At 43.9% G+C, this 6,000-nt stretch overlaps 1 protein-coding gene across 3 annotated transcripts in view; it reads left to right on the top strand.

Annotated features, from left to right (window-relative positions):
• Window positions 1-3,119: 3,119 nt before the first annotated feature.
• HIPK2 (homeodomain interacting protein kinase 2) overlaps window positions 3,120-6,000 on the top strand; it is a 107,916-nt gene continuing 105,035 nt past the window's right edge. For 2 of the 3 annotated variants that reach the window (XM_077468772.1, XM_077468773.1), the window contains exon 1: window positions 3,120-3,492. The gene's annotated coding sequence lies outside the window, so the exon portion shown is untranslated. The remainder of the gene's footprint in view (window positions 3,493-6,000) is intronic. The other variant, XM_077468771.1, reaches the window with a different exon arrangement.

Genomic DNA, 6,000 nt, shown 5'->3' with positions numbered 1-6,000 from the left:
CCCCCCCCCCCCTTGAACCATACCAGGTCACATGCCCTCACCAAAGCACAAGGGCCTCATCCCCACAACACTTGCCTGGTGGTTGTGGGGGTCTGCGTGTGGGGGGCTTATCGGAATCTGGAAGCCCACCTTTAAGAAGGGGACCCCCAGAGGCCGCCCCCCCATGTGAATGGGTATGGGGTACATTGTGCTGGTGGAGCGGCACTAGCACAACTGCCACCTATTCCCCCCCCCCTGTGCGAGCACGGCACGGCTAGGCACTAACACACCCCCCACCCCCAGTTGTTATCCTGGATGTGAGAGCAGCGGTCGGATGTGGCCATTTTCCAGCGTGGCGGGTTTGGGGAAAGCTGCTCTGGTGTCCTCTCCTGGAGCAGCTTCCGCGGTGCCTCCTCTCTGCTCCTCCCTGCACTAGGCGTCCAATAGAATCACCTGACATTTTGGCAAATCGGGAAACGCGTTTCACACCTGCTTCCTGATTGGCCAGGAGGAGGATCAGTGTTGAAACAGCGAATTTTCATTCACTGTTGCAATGCACATGGGTGGGCTCCAGACGTAATGCTCTGCGTCCTGAGTCCACCCTATTTTGAAGCCTATTAGAGCCTCTGGTTTTAATCAGGTTCTTAAAAAAAAAAAACCCTGGCCCCTGTAATTCATGTGCCTGGTGACCCAAAGGGGCTGGACACATGAATTGTAGGCGGCCATGGATAGATTCATGCTATGCATGGATCTATTCACTGCATATAGAGGGGTGGCTAAAGAGAGGGGGCAGTGCCCGGGCTCCCCTAATGGACGGGCTGCCACTGGACATTAGAATGTAAGCTCCCGTGTTGCAGAGTTATAAGGATGTCTGAGTGTTCTCTGTACAGCACTTCACAATATATCGGGGGGGGGGGGGGGCAGAGAACAGAGACGGAGACTGACAGTCACCAGCTCTCTGCTCAGGGAGCACTGAAAACCGAGTGATCAGTGATGTTTGATTGCTCGGTTCTCAGCCTTACAGCTGGCGGGGGATAGATGCAGCATCGGACCAAAGGTGCATCCACCTAGGTAAGTATGGTTCAAAAAAAAATCCCAATACTTCTCTTTTAAGTGTATAATAATAATAGTGTATGACTCATGTTACTGGCTCAGTGTTTTCTGTATAGCACTGCAGAATATGCCAGGGCTATATGAATGTATAATAATAATAATGTATGACTGTAATGAGGATATTAGAATGTAAGCTCCTCTGATGCAGAGTTTTGTGACTTACTCAGTGTTCTCTGTACAGCACTATGGAATGGAGTTTTATAAATGTATAATAATATTAACGTGTGACTGTGATAGGACATTAGAATGTAAGCTCCACTGGTGGATAGCTATGTGAATGGCTGAATGTTCCCTGTGCAACACTGCACAATAGGTCAGCGTAATATAAACATTTTTTATTATTATTATTCATAATAATAATAATAATAATAATAATAATATGACTGAGGTAGGACATTAGAATGTAAGCTCCTCTGGTGCAGAGAATGATGTGACTGGCTCAGTGTTCTCTGTACAACGCTGCGTAATGGGGTTGATTTACTAAAGGCCAATAGACTCTGCAAGGGCAGTTGCTTCAGAGGTTATTAAATAAGGTAAAGCTTCACTTTGCAAATAATATTCAATCATGTGCAAGGAAATAAATAATAAAAAAAAAACAAAAACAAAACAGCATTTTTGCTTGCACATGATTGGACGATGAAAGTCAACAAAGCTTCTGCTCATTTACTAAGCTCTGGAACAACTGCTGCATTTTGCAAAGTGCACAGTGTTTTTGCCTTTAGTAAATCAACCCCTATATGTCAGAGCTGTATAAACATTCATTATAATAATAATAATAAAAATAATATGACTGTGGTAGGACATTAGAATGTAAGCTCCTCTCTCCTCTGGTGCAGAGTTATGTAAATGGCTGAGTGTTCCCTGTGCAACACTGCAAAATATGTCAGAGCTGTATAAACATGTATTATTAATAATAATAATAACAATAATAATAATAATATGACTGTGGTAGGGCATTTGAGTGTAAGCTCCTCTGGTGCGGAGAATAATGTGCCTGGCTCAGTGTTCTCTGTACAGCACTGCATAACAACAATAATATATATATATATATATATATATATATATATATATATATATATATATATATATATATATATATATATATATATATATATATATCTATATATATATAGATATATATAAAATAACATATACAATAATAATAATATGACTGTGGTAGGACATTAGAATGTAAGCTCCTCTGGTGCAGAGGTATGTGAATGGCTGAGTGTTCCCTGTGGAACACTGCACAATATATCAGAGCTATATAAACAGTTATTATTATTATTATTATTAATAATAATAATAATAATAATAATAATATGACTGTGGTAGGGCATTAGAACGTAAGCTCCTCTGGTGCAGAGAATAATGTGACTGGCTCAGTGTTCTCTGTACAACACTCCATAATATGTCAGAGTTATTTAAATATATACAACAACAATAATAATAATAATATATACAATAATAATAATAAAAATATGACTGTGGTAGGGCATTAGAACGTAAGCTCCTCTGGTGCATGTGAATGGCTGAGCATTCCTTGTGCAACACTGCACAATATATCAGAGCTATATAACCATTTATAATAATAATAATATGACTGTGGTAGAGCATTAGAATGTAAGCTCCTCTGGTGCAGAGAATAATGTGACTGGCTCAGTGTTCTCTATACAGCACTGCATAAGTCAGAGCTATATAAATATATAAAACAACAACAACAATAATAATAATAATGGAATGTACCTATACATTACAATAATAATAATAATATATACAATAATAATGGACTCTAGCTATACATTACAATAATAACTCTCCATGGGATTGTGAGGCTGATTATGGTTGCATTGTATGAGTAATGGATCCATTGTAGGTGCACCCCGGATGTGTCACCTGTGGTTGCTAATCATATGATGTCCCCCCATGATGGCTGATTGAAGTGTGTTGGTTAAACAGAGGAGGGGAGGGGGAGCCCTGACAGCCCCCCTCCCCTCCCCCCCTGCACGTCATCCATGAGATGGGCGTTTGATTGCTCTTCGGAGCGGAGAAGAAAAGACTCCAGCTCTCTTCTCTCCTCCTCCTTCTCTGCCTTTTCTCTTGTAAATCCAACTTTTAGGAAGCTCCCTGTTGGCTGGGTGCGGGGGACCCTGCATGGGGGTGCGGAGAGGGTTGCTGCAGTCTCTACCCTGTAGATTAGGTGCCAGGGACTGTACAACCCTCTTCTCTAGGGCACCCCCTGGATGTAGGATCCCCCAGACACGGGGGTGCAGCTGGTGACCCACTAAGCACCCCCCCAGGATGGCACAAGTCAGCCCCAGGAAGCAGCTGTGACCCACCAAAGGATCTGAGGACCATGAAGCTCTTCGTCTCTTGCCCCGGTGGCCCCTGTGTGTGGAGGTAAGATTGGGCAATCCATGCCCTCCCTGCCCCCCCAACCCTAAAAAAATCCAGACCCCCTCCCCCTCCTCTGTATTAACCCTCGCTGTCCTGTACAGGGGACATTGCAGGGACAGTGTTTAGAAAAGATGACATTGTTATAGAAATGAGATGTTGCTGTGAATGGATGAAGGGGGATTTGTTGTTTCCATAGATTTATTATGTAATGTGTGCTGCAGTCTGCACTGGGCTGCCAGGGGTTAATCCTCTGCCTTAGGGGGGGAGGGGGAGGGGAAGGGGGCAGTTTTTAGGGTCAAGCTGAACTGGGCTTGACTTTTCTAAGGAAGGATGGGGTGGGGAGAGGTGCCTATTGTGTATCTACTATCTGCAAGAAATATTCTCCCAAAACTTGCTGCATGCCCCCCCCCCCCCTGCAGGAAAAAACAACAACAGCTTAACCCTTGAGTGTCCCTAGTGGGGGAGGGGTATTTATGTGTGCTGGATGGGAGAGTGTAAAACTTGGAGCACTGAGGCCTCTTGCTGGGGATTACACATTAACTGCCTTTATGGCTCTCTTATTGCTCCCATCAAGCTGGGAGGGTTATTTTCCTGCTGGTGGCAGATTTGGAGTGGCAGCCTGCAATGGCAACCTTTAATCGGATTGAAGTTAGTTTGATTTAACCCCTTCCAGGGCTTGCCAAGCCTCTTACTGCAAAGATCCCCCCTCCCCCACAATGTAGAATGAGGAGGGGGTTTCACCTCCCCCATCTCTGGCCCATAACTTTAAGGCCCGTAGCTTGTGAATGCTACCCCTGGATGACATTCTGGGTACCCAGTAGAAGAGGGGAAAGGCAGCTAATGGGGATTTTTATTGTTTAAACGTCAACAGGCCCTCTTTTTTCTCTCTCTCTTGTCTGGGTGGCAATTCTCTACAGTAATCTGAATAGAAGGGCTGGGAGCGGTGCCCTCTGCTGGCCATGCAGCGCCAGAACAAGTATCTGGGTGCTAAAATAGATTACAGATCTATTCTAGGGGGAGAAATGTGGGAAGGAAGGCAAGCTGTGTAGATGGATGGGCTTCTGAGGATGCCTATGGATGGGAGATACAGGCATAGTATAGTATAGACATGGGATCTGGTTATATAGATATATGGGGGGTATAGATATATGGAGTCTGCATATAGATATAAGGGGGGGGGGGGTATAGATATATGGAGTACACATATAGATGTATGGGGTGGGGGGTATATAGATATATGGACAATTTACTTCTTACAAGGACCCATACAGCTATATGTAGACTCTAAACACCCATACATGGCCCCCACGTATCCATACATGGCTACCACACATACATACACAGACCCCACATATATATAGGTGGACCCCGTATATCTATATGTAGACTCCATACATCCATATGTGGCCTTAATGTATCCATACACGGCCACCACACACACATACACAGACCCCACATATCTATAGGTGAACAGCATATATCTATATGTAGACTCCATACATCCAAACATGGGGTCATGTACTGTAAATATGTTTGGGGGCATGTATACCTATATGGGGTTTATGTACAGTATGGATGTTTGGGGGCCATGTATAGATGTATGGGGTTCATGTACTGTATGGATGTTTGGGGGATTTATACATGGCCACCATACAGTACATATGAGGACATCACATATCTAGAGGTGGTCCACATGCATCTCTGGATGGATCCCATACATCTATAGGTAGACCCCATACATCTGTATGTGGACTCCATACATCTGTACAGTACAGTTCCCCATACATCTGTACATGACCCCCATATGTCCCTATCTCTAGCCAAGTTGTACTGCATAGATGTTTGTAGATGTGTAGTGGTCATATATAGATGTATGGGGTACATTTACTTTATAGATGTGTGGTGGCCATGTATAGATGCATGGGGTCATGTACTGTGAATATGTTTGGGGGGCATGTATAGCTATATGGGGTTTATGTACAGTATGGATGTTTGGGGGCCATGTATATATGTTTGGGGGCCATGTATAGATGTTTGGTGGCCATGTATAGATCTATGGGTTCCATGTACTGTATAGTTTTTTGAGGGCCATGTATAGATATATGGGGTTTATGTACAGCATGGATGTTTGGGGGCCATGCATAAATGTATGGGGTTCATGTACTGTATGGATGTTTGGGTGCCATGTATAGATGTATGGGGACCATGGACTGTATAGAAGTTTGGGGTCCATACAGCTTTTCCTCTGCTATTAGGTTTATAGCTAGGTGATAAATAATTAGACTGGCAGCTAGAAGAGCACCTGCAAAGCTACAGAAAATTACTGTAAGGTTCCAGATGTTCCATATCTATAGATGGACCCCATGTATCTCTACAGTACCTTGTCCCATACATCTCCACGTGGTCCCCATATATCCCCTTCTCTGGCTAAGTTGTACTGTATAGCTGTATAGCATCCCCCAAATGATGTGTGCGGGCATTTACTATTTAGATGCATGGGAACCTCGTACT

The sequence above is a fragment of the Lithobates pipiens genome, unplaced genomic scaffold (genome assembly GCF_037356315.1).
Source record: "Lithobates pipiens isolate NorthernLeopardFrog02 unplaced genomic scaffold, aLitPip1_a1.2 Scaffold_8, whole genome shotgun sequence".
In the NCBI taxonomy this organism is placed as follows: Eukaryota; Metazoa; Chordata; class Amphibia; order Anura; family Ranidae; genus Lithobates; species Lithobates pipiens.
This window is presented reverse-complemented; position numbering and strand designations above follow the sequence as displayed.